The sequence below is a fragment of the Gallus gallus genome, chromosome 19, assembly GCF_016699485.2.
Source record: "Gallus gallus isolate bGalGal1 chromosome 19, bGalGal1.mat.broiler.GRCg7b, whole genome shotgun sequence".
Lineage (NCBI taxonomy): Eukaryota > Metazoa > Chordata > Aves > Galliformes > Phasianidae > Gallus > Gallus gallus.
In genome coordinates this window covers 3,577,064-3,593,067 of record NC_052550.1, presented here as the reverse complement: position 1 = coordinate 3,593,067, position 16,004 = coordinate 3,577,064, and the positions used below count along the sequence as shown (strand labels likewise).

Below are 16,004 nucleotides of genomic sequence, written 5' to 3'. Positions count from 1 at the left end.
TTGGACACTGCTGACTATGAGTAAAAAATTGCTACTGAATTGGCATATGGCAGCCCTTCCTCAATCTGCAAACACAGGCGTGAGCATTCTGTGGAGATGAAGAGCTCCAGGAGGTGTAGAGCTGTCCCAGGCATGACTGTTAACCTACCCAAGACAATACAATTCCAGGCAGGATGTCTTGTGAAAATTAGGAGAGGATGTCCACGATTCCTCAGCAGGTTGAGATTAGTCTATAGAATAGAATTTGGAAGATATAGACCAAAATGTGTTTTCAGTTCTCTGAAATGACTGAGTGAAGCAGACTGTCAAAGTCAGCGCCATGTTCAAGAGTGGGGGGTTGTGGCCAACCTATATGTATGTTCTGGCTTTGGCAGGGATAGAATTAGTTTTCTTCATAGTAGCTGATATGGTGATGTTTCAGTTGTTACTGAGCAGTGCAGAGTCACTGTTCAAGGACTTTTCAGCTTCTTGTGCTGCTCTGGCAGCGAGTGAGCTGGAGGTGAACAAGGAGCTGGAAGGGAACATAAGCGGAGCTGCTGACCCAAACTGACCACAGAAACATGTGACATCTGCAGAACAACAAAACCTGGGGGGAGCTGGCTGGGGCATTGGTTGGCTGGTAGTGAGCAATTGCATCGTGCATCACTTTATTAAACTGTCCTCATCTCAACCCATGAGTTCTGCACTTTCACCCCTTTCAGTTTTCTCCCTGATTACACTGTGGGGGAATGCGTGAATGGCTGTGTGGTGCTTGGCTCCCCCCTGGGTTAAACCACAACGATTTAATATGTTAAATGGTCTATAATCCTCTATAATCCTTTGAGGCTCTTCAGCATATCCTCAAGCTTTGAGTAAGTATCTCCTCATATGAGTGAATAGTGGTAGCTGTAAAATCACATAAATATAACTGTCCATTTGAAGTCTTATCTCTAAAGAGCATAAGAAATCGATCACGGTATCTACGGTCATAACATTACACTAAGTGCCAAATATGACATGATTAATGTGGCCAGCCTTCACTGAGGTGTTGCAGTTCCCAGCAGCACCTGAAAGCCAAGCCCTGAGCAAGTGGGTTGTGAAGCACTGTGAATCTTACCTGTTTCTCCCAGTAAACTGTCAATAAAGCATGAAAGTCCTGTATTGACAGTGAATATTGAATGCCATCACAAATAGCACAATTCAGTGGCTGTGGGTTTCCCCCTCTTCCTTCTTCCCTCTTTCCCTTTCATTTTTTGACATCTGTTCTGAAACCAAACTTTAAAAGCAATTATCGAATTCGGCCAGAGCTTACTCATTATAGGAGATCATAAATGTTTTTCTCATACTCAGAGTGAATTAGTTGTCTATAAAATAAAAGTTGGTATTCTTGAAGATGCAGCAACTCTGTCTGGTTGTAAAAGCTACCCAACCACTGCCTTTCTGGAAGTTTATGTGGTGCCACAGAACCCATTTCCAGCAAGGGATTCTTTGTACTGGATACATTTTGGAGGTCTAAAAAAGGAACTTTAGAGCTCTGTGAACTCACTGCACACTTGAGGTTGGATTTGCTTGAGCTGAGATACATCTGGTGTGCTGTGACCGTACCACACATGTGTAACAGTTTACTAGGGTCAAATGGGCACTCATCAGAGGGCATCATTGAGCACTAGCAGGGAAATCACTGGCCTAAGATTTAAGGGCAGTCAGCTTCAACCCCCCACTGAGCCTTGACTAATACACTTCTCCACCCTTGGGGTTCTACTGCTGTTATAAAAAGCAGGGATGACGCTGACCCATCTTAGTGAAATAATACCGAAATAATCATCTTCTGGTTTGGGATTGTTGGGGGTTTTTTGATAGCTACAAATTAACTGAATGTTACATTTCTTCATCTCCTTTCCCATTTCACTTGTGGTTTTTGTTTTTTTTTAAAACAGATATGATGTCATTAGGTGGGAGAAAACAACAGCGGTGCCAAAGTCCTCTTGTCAGTCTCTTGGGAAGCCAGAGCTACTGGCATTAGCTCAGGACCAGCAGCAAAGAATAGTACAAGTCTGAGTAGCAGATAGAATTGCAGAGCTAAGAGCAATACAAAGTAAATCAAACACAAAATAGAATGACGACCAACAGAAGTATGATGACTTCGTGCTGGAAATGAAAGGGCTATGAATAATTAGCCACCTCTGACCCAGGAAAACACTGACTTCATTTGCAGCACAAAACAGATTGCGAATGGCATTGGGGAGGAAAATAAAGCTATTCACTGTACCTTCCTCTCATCAGAGAAATTCATTTCCCCTCTGCTATTGAGCAATGAAATGTACCTGATGGGATCTGGTGAGACAACTTCACGTGTAAGATGACAACTTCACGTGGAAGATATGGAATGTGATGAAGCTAAGGGTAATCCTTTAGCTGGAGGGGGGAGTGCACATACATCTCTATTAATGAAGAATTAAAAGAAATCCCTCAAAAGAATAATTTTTTGTTGCATACTTGCATACATAGAAGCAGTTTGCATGTACTTTCCTCTCCACGTACTGCTTGCTGCTGGCTACACTGGAATTTACTGGCAGAGCAGGTTGAAGAAAGTAAGACGGAAAAGCTGTGGTGTGACAGCTGATCTGGTTTTGTACGTCTTAAGTGATAGCTCAAATAGTGAGACCCTTCTTCTCTAATGATAAACAGTGATACATAACTAGAGACTTCACTGTTTTCCACTTTATCTTGAAAGAGGACTTGAAGCCAGTTTTTCCACAACACTTCACCCGCCAGCTGCCCTAAATGTGCTGTAACTTAACAGCAGGAGGGAAGAAGATGTTACTATCTGGGAATTGTACAAGAATCCAGGATTTTTCAAACAAGCTGCTGAGTTTGTCTTCTTTTTTCTCTCACCGGTTGGAGAAAAAGTAATGCTTCCCATGCAGGGCACTGCACTTGCCTAGAGGTTGCAAATAGGTCTGATATGCTGCTTTGGTGGAAAAGACTTCAGCTGTGAAGTCTCTCATGGGTTATGCAAGGCAGCTCTTCTGCAGGCAGAATCAGAGTGGAACCCGTTTCTGGTTCTGCTACAGATGTGGATGTTCTACACATCGTTCAGTCTTCTGAATGGAAAGATCATTTTGTGCCAATGAAAAGGCCATGACACTTTGCTAGATCTCTTCCTCTCACTTACCCCTCCTTTACCATCTTTAATCTTCATGTGAGTTAGCTGATTGCAGTAAAACCCAGCTTTCCCTAATATTTATTTCAGGTAAATGCTGAGAAGTTACATGTATATAGTAACAAATGTGTAGATTTCAATAAAAAGACTGAAAACCACTGCCACTATCAGGTGGCGAATATGGGAGGCAGAGCTGTTTTGCTAGCAGGAGGGATGTGTAAAGTCATTAGGCTCCATTACTAACTTTATCACCACACTGATGCTCATCTCACTTGTGTTTCTAACAATTATCCCTGCAGTGAACACAGTCAGGGCAGACTCCTGTAGCTTTTGTAACATTAAAAACTCACTAATCGTGCATCACTAAAGTTGGTCTTTAGTCCTCTGAGTCCTGCTGAGTACCACTACTGTGCCTCTGCAGCAGATAAGGGAGCCTGAGGCAGTCACAAGTAGGACTGTTTCCCAGTCACGTTTTTAATTGATTTGCCCTGGATACGGCTCAATTCTGATGCTTATCACAGTGCTATCAGTTACATCTTGGAAACCAGACAGCTCCCTCTTGGTCACACTTGCACTGATTTCAGGAACAGGGTGAAACCAAGTACCTTCCTGTGAGCTGATGGCTCCTGGAAGGAGCTGAGCATCCTACCTGACAGAAGGCTGCAGTGACACATTAATTCAGTCGGGGTGGGAGGTGCAGGTACTTGTCTTGCTGAGTTCACACCATGCAAAACATGTTTTGACTGAGCGATTGATGTACAGACTGATCCTTACCTATCAGCTGTATCTTTGAACTCCGTGAACAGGTGAAAGTGCTCCCTGGGGCTGGTGGTTGATCAGCATTACTCTTATCTGTCAGACTTCACTGCTGCTGTGAAACTGCTGGCCAGTTAAGGGATCTGGAATGTCTTGCAGTGATCCCCAGCACACAGAAACATAACTGATGGATTATCTGTTGGTGAAATATAAGCTTTTTAGGGAGGCAGAGAAGTAGCACTGTGTTGTTTATAGAAGTTGCCACCCACTCGGATCAGATTGACCAAGGCCCACCCAGCCTGACATTGGGTGCCTCTAGGGATGGGGCGACCACAACTCAGGGCAGCAGTGCCAGGGCCTCATCGCCCTCTGAGTAAAGAATTACTTCCTTACATTTAACCTAAATTGCCCTCTATCAGTTTAAAACTGTTTCCCCTCATCCTACCCCTATCAGACCATGTAAAAATTTGCTCTCCCCCCTGTTCATAAGCTCTCCTCAACTACTGGAAGGCTGCAGTGAGGTCTCCCCAGAGCCTTCTCTTCTCCAGGCTGAACACCCCCAGCTCCCTCCGCCTTTCTGCATAGTAGAGATGTCTTTTCTATTACCCCAAATATGTGCCAGGTGTTTTCAATAGTGTGGCATATGGAATATTGAGCTCTCTGGAAAACGACCTTTGAGAGATCTCTAATTAGAATCCTTCTGTAATGGGCTTGTGGAATTGTCTGGTTTCCCCTTTCACCTCTGCAAAACTGGAGACCTTTAGAGGATCTAACAGTCTAGAGTTGGTGTTCATTTGTCATGATAGCAGCAATGATTGGCTTCATGGAAGAGCTGGGCTAAGTAATTATTTCCTCTTACACTGAACCTAGAATCCTGGAACTACAGAATATCCCGAGTTGGAATTCACCCATAAGGATCATGGAGTCCAACTCCCAATGACTACCAGAGCAAGCATACTGGATCTTTATGACTTGCATCAACCGGAATATCCTGAACCCCCTGAGCTTTTCTCCCATCACAGTTGAAATTCTCCCTTATAGTGAATATGTGTTTGTGTGTTTTCAAAGTAGGGGTTGAATGAGACTTTGAAATTGAATGTCAGGATACTTCTGTAGCCAACTCTTCCCTTTGGATGTTTCTTGCTCACCAGCAGATGGTACTTGTTGGCCTGCACTGTCAGAATTAGGCCTTCACCAAGCTCTTGTGCTCATTACGTGCAGGCTGCTATCAGAGTGGGTAGGACAGGGAATAGAATGAAATATAAATGAAGCAGACGGCACAGCAGGAAGCAGGCTGAAAGCTCAAGATGTACCAACGTGCTTTGGAGGGCTGCCTGCTGACTAATGAATAGCCAATCTAGGCATAGGAGGGAGGGCCCACTCCCTGCTTCTCCGGAGCACTTCTTTAAACCTTCAAATGCATGTAAAGAATGAAGTTGGATGGAAATTCCTCCTGTTTCTTTGTGACATGCTTATCTGAGCCTGTCTCTGCTCTCTCTGCTGCTGAAGCTGCTCTGCCAGAATTGCACTACATTGTTGTAAGCTCACTTTGTCTCACACAGTGAGCCAGCAAACAAAACCTATGTGTGTTGTATGCCTCTATCAGACATCATGCCTTGTGAATAGGGGAAAGATGTGGCACAGTGCAAGTTAAATATACGCTCAATTCTGGTGTACTACAGAATTTGCTTAAAGTGTTCAACATCTGACATTGCTAGAAAAATGGGTGCCTGTGCTAAGATCACAAAATGAAGCTCCTTTCATTGTGGGAGAGAGAAGCAACCACCTTGAGAGAGCAAGTCCTTCAGGTACCTGACAGCATTCTATCACTGGCAGCAGCTGGCACATTTGCTCAGCAGCACAAGAATTGAAGAGGTCATGGGAAGTGCTGGGAAACCTTATTTATCTGGTCAGGCATGCACCCAAAGCTAGCCCTGCATTTGCCTGCTCAGCAGTACCAGTGTAGAAGCACACAGATCAGGGACATCAGATGCCCTTCACTGACATCCAGTTTACTGGACAAAATAATTTGCTGGACATAAATCTGTTTTGCACATGTGTTGTTTCTTGCTACTCCACTGCAGTATAGATTTGTCTCCTCCTAAACTGTTTTCCATTGTTGATGGATTATGGTTTCATCTTTCTCAGGAGTTAATTCTAGAGATGAAATTTAGATTGAAATAGCCCTGTTGCCAGCACCAGTGTCTGTTGTTCCACCTCTGCAAAGTGAAGCACCACTGAATCAGATATCCCCTACAGCAGCACTGTTAATGCTTCACCAACAGAAAGAGGAACCCCTTCTACAGTCGGTACTAAATGCTGACTGAACAAGCTTGTAGCACTTAGCTGCTATTTCATCGTGTGAAGATTAAAGATCCTGCTCCTTTACTCTCACTGTCCCACTTCTTCCCCTGCAAAGAAGACCATCCCACAAACTGTCCATTGCTGCTTTGAAGGTACTTGCATACTCCTATCTGCCAGACCCATGCATGCCTCAGAAACCTAACAAAAGTGTCCCCCAAACCAGGGATAGGGACATGGATTTCATTGGCAAATGCAATTCAGAATTGCATTTCATGGGGCATCTACCTTATCTGCTTTCATCCGGAATCAAACTTCTGCTTTACTAAGATGAACTTGCAAACCTCTTGTCCAGGATCTGAGTAACTCTGGCAGCAGAGGGCACAGACCCTGACAGATGCATCAGCTGCAGTTTCATCTGCTTTGTTTCCTTTGTAAGTCAGGCAGAATGGGTTTTTCTAATGTTCCTAAAGACAAAACATGTTGGAGTTAAATCCTTAACAGTAGAGCTGTACGTGGATTTTCAAAACTGATCATTTTTTTCAGTTTCACTTTATTTCACCATTATTCTGGTGAGTATTTTAGCCACAACAATCTGTCGAGGTTCTGCCTCCCCTGTTACAGCAAAGGGCAGCAGACAGGATGTGTCAGACAAGCTCATTTCATGCTAATAGCAGCCATCCGTCTCTTCTCTCTAGCAAAGCACACCCCTTGTACAGTTTTAAATTAAATCCACCAAAAAAGCCTTTCTCTCCTGAGTATCAAAGGCCTGTCCATCTCTATTTTTACTTCTTGATCCTCATTTTTCATTTACTAGTATCCTGGATGCAGCTTTCCTTCTGCTTTGCCTCAGGGAGTTTTGATGATTTTGACCTATAAGTGGCAAGGGCAATAGAAACGTCATCCTTCATTTCAAAATACATTCTATTACTTCGTTTTTTCCATTCAGACAGCAAAGCATCTTATACATACGGCCTCATATGACAGTGAGGTAGAAAAACTTCCTGCTTTTTTGGTTTCTTCACTTTCTGTTTTTCCCGATATCACCTTTTTTTGATAAGTATGGTTAAGAACGGAAGCTTTGGTAATTTTTACTTGCCTTGAAGTTTTTGGTGAAGACAGAGAAAGGAGTTGAGATATCTGAATTGTAGTCTCATCTTGGCACATTCACCTTCTGTCTGTGCTTCCCACAGGCTGACCCGGCAGGCTGGGGTTGGGAAAGCACTGAGGTGCTGCACTGAGAACAGAATGAGAGCTTACAAGCGCCTGAGATGTGGAGGAGCTGGATGTGTGGAGTGCTGCTTGTTAGCTCACCAGTGAGCCAAGAGGTGATTCCAGAGCAGGCTGGCCGGCCAGCTGGGGGCACACAGGGTGCCAAAATGATGGTGTTACTGAGATGGATATGCCTATCCATACTGCGGGCACTCAGCTTCTCCACGAAAACGCTATGGGGGACAGTGTCAAAGGCTTCACTGGAGTCCAGGTAGACCACATGGACAGAGGACTAATCTTAGCCCTAAAGGCTGTGGCATCCAAAACAATCTGACTTCTCTCTGAGGCTTTCTTACCTTTATTCTGATATTGTATAGAGAGATAATCAAAGCTCAAACAGTTTCCCTTTCATTTACTATTGCACAATTTTAGAATGCTATTACCTTCCTGAATATTGCTGCCTTACTGGAGCTTCAGTAGTGAAAATACAGAGCTTGTTGTTTACTAAGATCTTATCAGGGCTGTGTTTTCCACCTCAAAGTGATCTTCCTAATCATTCCCGTGGTGGCTTTTTGCCATCACTTTGGTGGATTTGCTTTTCTCCTGTAATTTCTACACTTATTCAGAGGGGGAAATGTTGCCAGAGAAGTCAAGCTAGCCCTCATATGACCCCTGAAACATTTATTCACAGGTTGCTGTGTTGGGAAGGTGCTATCATGCCAAATTAAAATAAAGTTATTCCAATTCTGAGAAATGGACACTGAGTACTCAGCACAGATTCCAAAGAGTCTCCCATGTCTCCATGGCGTTGTCTAGACGGAGTCCAAGAGGCAGTGTCTGTGCTAGATTGCTCTACCTCTGCTAATGCATTTTTAGCATCCTTTAATGCATATGTTAAAACGCACGTTTCTTTGTCTATGCTAAACCCAACAGTCTAGCTTCCACTCTGTGCGTTCCTAAGTCTAGACAAGATTATTTGCCCACAGTTCGGTGTGCCAGAGGCAACAGGTGAACCTTGGAGGGCTGGCTTACCTGACTGCTCCTTCACCTCAAAAAGGGGAATTCTAACCCAGAACTCAGTGCAGAAATCTTGATAGAGGCAAAATCCCAAAATCTTGATGGAGAGCAAATGCCCTGCAGTAAGCACCAGTGAGAGAAGCGGGGGAGGGGAGAGGGAGTGCATATCTTTGGCTTTAACTGCTTACTGGGAGCTCTGATCAGCCTGTCTTTTTCTCCAGTACAAGTTGGCACAGAAATACAAAAGTACCTTCCTGCTCCAAAAACAATGCTTAGGAATGGTCTCCAGGATTAGTCTAGACTGCCCTAAAATATGTATTTAAAACCTATTAGCTCAAATGAATTAATTAGCACTTAAAAAAGGCAAACCAGGATGGATGATTTGCATTCTGTAGCTGCAGCCTGGGGAGGCTGGAGCACTTTCTGGTGGTAGGGCATATTGGGGCTTTGGCCCTCAGGGCAGCTGGTTGGTAGAGCTCTGACTCTGTGTTGCAATACCCAGCAGTTCTGGGCTCAGACTGACATCCAGCAGCTGAAGTTCACCCAGATCTTGGAGAAATGAAAGCATTCAGAACCAGAGCGTATATGTAGCTTTTGTTCTGAGCATCAGTTAATAATAGCTTTGCTCACTCCCTACCATTGCAGGTTGTTAGGTCAACTGGTATTTTGCAGCTTTAATGGCTTGTGAGCTTGCTTAATACGTCAAAATTGGTGGAACAGACTGTGTTTAAAATTCAAATAATCCATTTTTATATTAAATCTGTGTGGGATTTGAGCAGTGTTCAAATTAGCGCATGGCACATTTGAATACTGACTAATTAGACCTAACAAATCAGTAGGAATTGGGCACTGGTGAGAATAAAACCTTTTAAAGAAAGAGAACGGCAGTTCATTTAGAGGAGGATGACAAAAAAGCCCTTACATTTTAGACAGTGTTTTCCATTCTCAGAGATATTAAAATGCTGATTAAAAACGCAGTAACCTCTAGGGTGAACCTTGGCTGTCATATGCAGAGCTGCAGTGTAAATTCTGAGTGAGAAAACAACAGAATTATAGTTCTGACTGCTAAACCCTGAAGCTTAGGTCCATCACTGCTGAAGGATTTGTTTGCCAGACAGCGATAGCGCAAGTGAAGGAGTCACTTTAATGACAGACAGACTGTACTATTAGTGTCTTTAAAGTGACTCTGCATCCTTCCAAGGCATAGTGAACATGCCTTGGTTCTATTCTATAGTGGGTTGATTTGAACATCTGAAAGATGTGGTTCATGGGGGTTCTTGGTGTGTTTTCTCCATGATTTTGCAAAGTTTAAATACTCTCCTAAGAGGAACTGGCCTGGGATCCAGGATGAAATCTCACAGGGAGAAACCAATGGAAAAAGTTCCCTCATATTTGAGAGCTTCTGTCAGGAAGGTGTCTTGTTCCCCATAATGGGATATATCTGAGGCTGATTTACCTGATCTTGCTTACCAACACTCCTGTGGGAAGGCCTTTCCCTTTGCAATTTTGCTGCTACAATTTGTGAAAAGGAAATTTTTTATTTGGGTACCTTTCATGTTTCCAGGTAAATGTTTCAGTAGTTTCTCAGGACTCAGTGTCCTCTGAGTCTAGCATGTAAGCAAAAGGAGGATACCTGGATTGTACCAGGGGACTGGGAACTGGGATACTATTTCTAGCTTTGCCCTGCTTTGTATGTGACTTAAGCCAGAAAACAAAGATCTTGGTTTGGCCATAGATAAGGAGTTCCAATGCTTACATGCCAAATCACTTGAAGATCTGAAGGAATACAGAATACATAAGCAGTAAAAGTAAGGATGCTAAGCTGAGCTGCTGCTATGTTTCCTACTGCTGTAACCCCCCGGAGGTAACACAACTGAAGTGGCTGCAGTGGGACAGTAGCTGGCAGCAGTTGTGCTCGCATTCTGTATGGTCTTCAAAATACATCCCACTGACTCCAGCAATAACTTTAATTGATAATTCCTTGCTCAGGAAGTCAGACTGCAGCAGCTTTTCATATGACAGTGAAGTCGCCTCATTTTGTACTATTGGCCTAACTAGCAAAGACTGTGAGCAGACAAATCATTCCCTTCCAGCTGTTCCTCATCTGCCATGTGTAAATACTTTGCCATTATAAGTAATGCTGAGCAATGCTGCACTATTGCTATGATTAACATTTAACTTTTTTTTTTTGCCACAGAAAGTAACTCCCTCCTCTTGTATTTATTTGCAACTTAGTCCTTCTGGCCTCCTAAAAGAATCACACCTTTAAATACATCATTCATCCCACTAACTGTAGTGACACATAATGGCCATTTCAGACTCTTACTAAATGAGCATTACTGTACAGTGAACCATGTCTAAGAAGCAATCAGCTGAGTCCTGACCAAGGCCTCCATCCTCCTTGAGACAAGGAATTTGTGTGATTGCCAGCAAAGCATTACAGTGAGATAGTTCCCCCTTTTTGTCTGTGGACTGTTGCTCTTAGTTTTGGTACTTCTGGCTGATAGTTTCCTGACATACTTCCATCCATTACTCTTGAGTTTATTACATTTTAACCAAAGCAATTCCAGCAGAGATACAGGACAGCTCTGCTAAAGAGGGTCTGGGACTCCACACATAGTTGATGTATTGTCAACTGTCCTTGTGAGGATGTGGTGATGAATGTACAGCAGCTATTGTAATCAGTACATGGAAATAGAGGCCGTCCTGTAACTCCACCTAAGCTATGATTTTTCCAAGACACTGTTACACGTTGGTGACAGATGTGGACATTCTTCCTGCACTCTCCAGTACAGCAGATTACGAAGCATAAGAACAGATGCAAACGTCAGGATCTAAGTGAAAGGCCAGAATTTGCACCAGAACATTTCTATCTTTGAGGTAACCCTTGCTCAGCTCTCCTGAGAAAAGAGTTGAATTTTACCCCAGTGTAGAGGAGAACGCTGGCAGGTTTGCCTCAGCCAGATACTGCTCTGGGTATCTCATGGGGAATTTATTTTTGTCCATAGAGATTGACTGTTCTTCCTTTATGTCTGTCAGACTTTATTTATTTGTGTGTTTGTTTTTGCCACATTGATTTCCCTGGGTAAGTTAGATAATGTAAAGAAGTGTTTTATTTCACACCAAAGTAGGATGTCTTCCAGCCTTGGGCTACTCAGTCCAGCTGTACTGTGCACTGGGAGACATTTTTCTACTGGGCTGCACAGTCAGAGGCAGAGCAGGATTTCACACTGCAGCACCCCAGGTTTTCTCAGAACTGAAGTTTTTCAGATGCAAGGCAGAAAGAATGTACAGTAAGAAGGTTCAACATTTCAGCTTGATTTCTGTTTTTGCGTATTTCCCAGAAGGCCAAACACAATGTGTTACCAATCTGCACTGTACCCATAAATTATGACAATAATTAAGAGGTCACAGTAAGTATTTTTCTAAATACAATCATATTACTAACCAGTTTTCTTTTAATGACTGATTTTATTAACATTTTGCAGAGGCACTTCTACTCTATCAAACTAAAGATGCTCATCTCGGATGTACGTTCATTTATTCTTAATATAAACAATCCTGTTTCAAGAGAATAACTGTCTAGGTTTTGCTTGCTCCCTGGCACAGAATTCCCAATTGGAGCAGGGCGTGCAACGAGTTTTGGAACACAGCCTGGAAAAGAAATGTCTCTCCCGTATTTAATTTGATGTGCCTGGTGCTACAGGTGAAATATTACTTGATCTGCAAATCAGAATTTTCCATTTTGCCTTGAGTAAATTCGTCTCAAAAGCACATGTCAATTACAGGCTGGGACTCCAAATGCCTTAATGAAAAAATAATACCTAAGGATTAGGCAAGGCAAAATATTTGGAGCATGAAAAATATGGCTTACCAATTCAAATTGTGTAAGAGAAACAGGACAGGTAGCAATCAAGGTCATGAAGACGCAGTGGAGGAATTTCATGTATTATGTATGTAAATAGTTTGTAATGGTTCTGTGTGCAGTGGTTTGCATGCAAATCGAAATGTAATAGGAACAGAGAAAATCTGCACACTTACAAAACTTGGGCTTAGAAACTGAGAGACATAGGGTGGAAGTGGAGAAGAAGCCTGCGAAGTAAATTAGGAGCAATACTACATCATCACCCACCTCACATCCACCTCACCCACCTCCAAGAACTCACTGCCGTGTGAAGGGGAGCACTGTGCCGACTTCTGTGTGACGTCTTTGAGCTGGAGCATGTAGCCACCTCTGCCTCTAGGAAGATTAACGCAAGTACGTCCCTCTGTGCCTCCCCAAAAATTCACATCTTAGTTATTACTTAGCACTTAGTGCTACTTATCTTTTTCTTTAACCTAACGAAGAGACAAAAGACTGCTACCTTTTCTTTATCCTTGCCACCCTGACCTCACACACTCTGTATAGAAGAACCAACTGGTGAGGCAATTCTGTAATAAGAATTTGAATTCAACAGTTCCTTAAAGCAAGACAGATTGATACTTTTTGCCAATTTAAGACATTTCATTAAACTGTTGTCCACAGTTTAATGCTGAACACAAATGGAAAAAGCCACCTTTTCCTTCCTCAAATAGATCCAGCAGCAAAGACAGAAGATGGGTGATCTTAGCCATTTGTTTTTCCTTCCTATCCTTTAGTTTGCTGCAGATGGGGGTCAGCAATGCTGGCTCTTTCACTGGTGCAGATTTGGAAGTTTAGGAGGTACCGGTGAGTTCTGTGTGGTAGAAAAAGAGACCAACACGTGCAGACTTCTCCTGTCTATATGGACCATACGGACTCCCAGACTGCAGCAGCTCACTGTCATGCCCTGCCTTGCAGAAATGTTGCAGTAGAGGTATCATGCCCAGGATAAATGGTTTGCCTCCCAGCTGCTCTCTCCCTTGCAGACATACTGAAGGGAGTTATATCTGAATTTTATTCAAGGATATGGATTTCACTGCAGAAAGGGTAAAGAGCTCTTGAGAGTATTTCACTGTGTTTGTTCAACCATGTAATGCAACCTTCAGTGCACAGTGCGGTACACACTTCATATCCTTGTTGGTTCTTTTATTTTGACTGCTACTGTAAAGACTGTGGAAGTGTTCCCCACACTGCATCTCAAATTTCACTGAGTTCTCAATGCTCCGAGCATTGAGCATGGTTTTATCATGACAGTGTAGGACTGTGATCCACTCATATGAACATGTTTCTGTGTGTGTTCTCAGTTTAGAGGATAGGATTTCACAAACACATTGACAACAGAACATACAAATATTTTGGTAAATAATTGTTCATATATATCTGCACAATATTAATGGCATGAATGCATTTATTTCTAGCCATGTGTAGTGGATCAATACATATTTGGAACAGAAGTGTTATGTACACGTAATATTATAGTAGACTTACCCAGAATATACCGTATGTAATAATAACTCTCTATGAAAATGAGAGATACCTTCCTGGAGACATTCCTCTTTGGTTTTCACTTCATCTTATTTCCTGTTACAAGGAGGTTACTCAGGCAGCACCTGAGGCTACTTAATTTCCCAGTTTGTTCAATTGCATTGTAAATCCAAGCTATTTTCTTTGAGCTGTTCCGTGGTAATGCATCTACTGCTACTACAATGGTTAGCAGACCCTGGATAAATCCTTTCAATGGCTTTGGAAATTAGTCTCATAGCTCAGACTTGGGCTCCAAAAAGGACTCAGAAGGACTCAGCTGGGTAACAGACATTCTAGCTAATGGTGAGCTTTCATTTAAATCTCTTCTAAAAGCCACCTTGAGTTATTACTGAGGAATGCTAGGCACCTTTTTTGTTTATATAGCATGGCTTGTGGCTTTCAAATGTTTAAAGCCAATAGTGCAGAGAAATAAAACACACCTCCAACTTGTCTAAATAGGGTTAGGAGAGTGTGACAGCATCAGAACGATTGGCATCAGCACGTGTTGCTACAGAAGAATATTGGTAACACTGATATAAATGGCAACAGTATTTCCTAAGGTAATATGAAATGCTTCTGCTATCTTATTTTTCCAATTTGAAACCTACTGTGTAGGTAGAGTCTGAGTCATCATCTTCCCTTCCATCCTATTTCTGTCTTGGAGAAGTACAGATGAGCGTGCAAAGTGAACCAAACCAGCCTCTCCTCCATGTGAATGGCACTTATGCAGATATTTAAGGACTGGGACCGCGTAGCCCGAAATAGCTGGGTGGAATTGCTAAGAAATAACATTAGCATAAGACCAATGTTTCTTTCAACCAGATGTACCGTTAGACCAAAGAACAGTGGCCCTTTTAAACGTTTTTTTCTATCTCCATCTGTCATTGATGCAAGAAGCTTTTATTTTATATGTACATATTATTAAACTGCCCCTGCTCATAAAACATAAAGGCACCCTGACCGCTATTTCTGTCAAGAAAGAGCCAGGTCAGCTTACTTTGAACTAGCGGCAAACTTTCCCTGGAGAATTTCTGGCTGCATCTCCTTCCCTCACCTCCTGCAGGGACAGTCACTCCAGGATGCTCTGCATGAGGATGGAGAGTATGTGAAAGGGATCAAAAGATACTGTTCTGCCCCAGTGCGTTTAAGATAAGGTCCCTGAACTTCACTCAGCACAGCTAGAAACCTAGAACAATGTGTCAGAGATGGTCTGTGCTTTGCTGTAAACTAAGATGTGCCAAAGAATGCAGGAAGAAGAGAGGATTTGGGGGTGTTGGTGTCAAGATCTTTTCAGAGTTAGAATAGAAGAAACTAAACGATAATCTGTGGTTTTAGAACCCTGGTTCTTTCTAAGACTTGTCTTCGAAAAGTCTTGAAGCATCCTGGAAGAAGTGAACTTTAACCCCAAATGCCTTCATTCTTGAGGAAAAGGCAAAGTTAGTTTTCTGCAAGGGAGGATAAACCAGGGCTTCTATTCTTTCTGAGTAGCAGCACTCTGCTTCCCTGGCAGTACAAAAGATCTGCGCTCCTAGCCACTCCCAGCCACTCTCAGCTAATCAGTCTCCTGTGGAGACCAAAGAAGGGGCAACTCTGTGGAACAAGTCACTGAAAGGCCATGTATGTGGCAGCTGTGCCCAAGATGGACCTGTGAGAGTAGATGGTATCTTGTTTTGACCCCTGCTTGAAAGTAGGGGCTTAAAAGGGGGCTGATATGAAATGTCAATAGCTTGTGGTTCTCAGCAGCTGTTTGTCAGACTTGATTTAGAAAGTATGTTGGAGTGGTGAATCCCCCTTCATGATGTGGGGCCTGAGATTGCATAGACCTTTGTATGAAGGCAAATGGAGCACTTGGAGGTTTGCACCTGCTGTTACTTAATGTGCACTGACCTTTACCCGGTAAGAGACTAAAAGTAACTAAAAATCTCCACGAAAATCTGTTAGAATTCAGTATCTTTTTGTAAGTCTCATCACACATAGAGGGTGTGAATTCAAGGGATCTAAAAAGTTAGATACCCACACAATCAGCTCATAATAATCCATTTAAAAGCAAAGCACTGCAGTCAGTTCAGAAGCAATCGCAGGTATTTAACTGCGAGGACAGATGTGCCAGGGAAACACCTACCATGGTCAATATCTGTCAGCAGAATGTTC

General features: G+C 42.8%; 1 long non-coding RNA gene across 2 annotated transcripts in view; it reads right to left on the bottom strand.

Annotated features, from left to right (window-relative positions):
- Positions 1–16,004, bottom strand: part of LOC121107290 — a 59,600-nt gene that overhangs the window by 18,861 nt on the left and 24,735 nt on the right. The window contains exons 2-3 of one of the 2 annotated variants that reach the window (XR_005841087.2): positions 6,488–6,666; positions 3,917–4,094 (exon numbers count right to left, since the gene is read on the bottom strand). This is a non-coding gene — a long non-coding RNA (uncharacterized LOC121107290). The remainder of the gene's footprint in view (positions 1–3,916; positions 4,095–6,487; positions 6,667–16,004) is intronic. The other variant, XR_006931814.1, reaches the window with a different exon arrangement.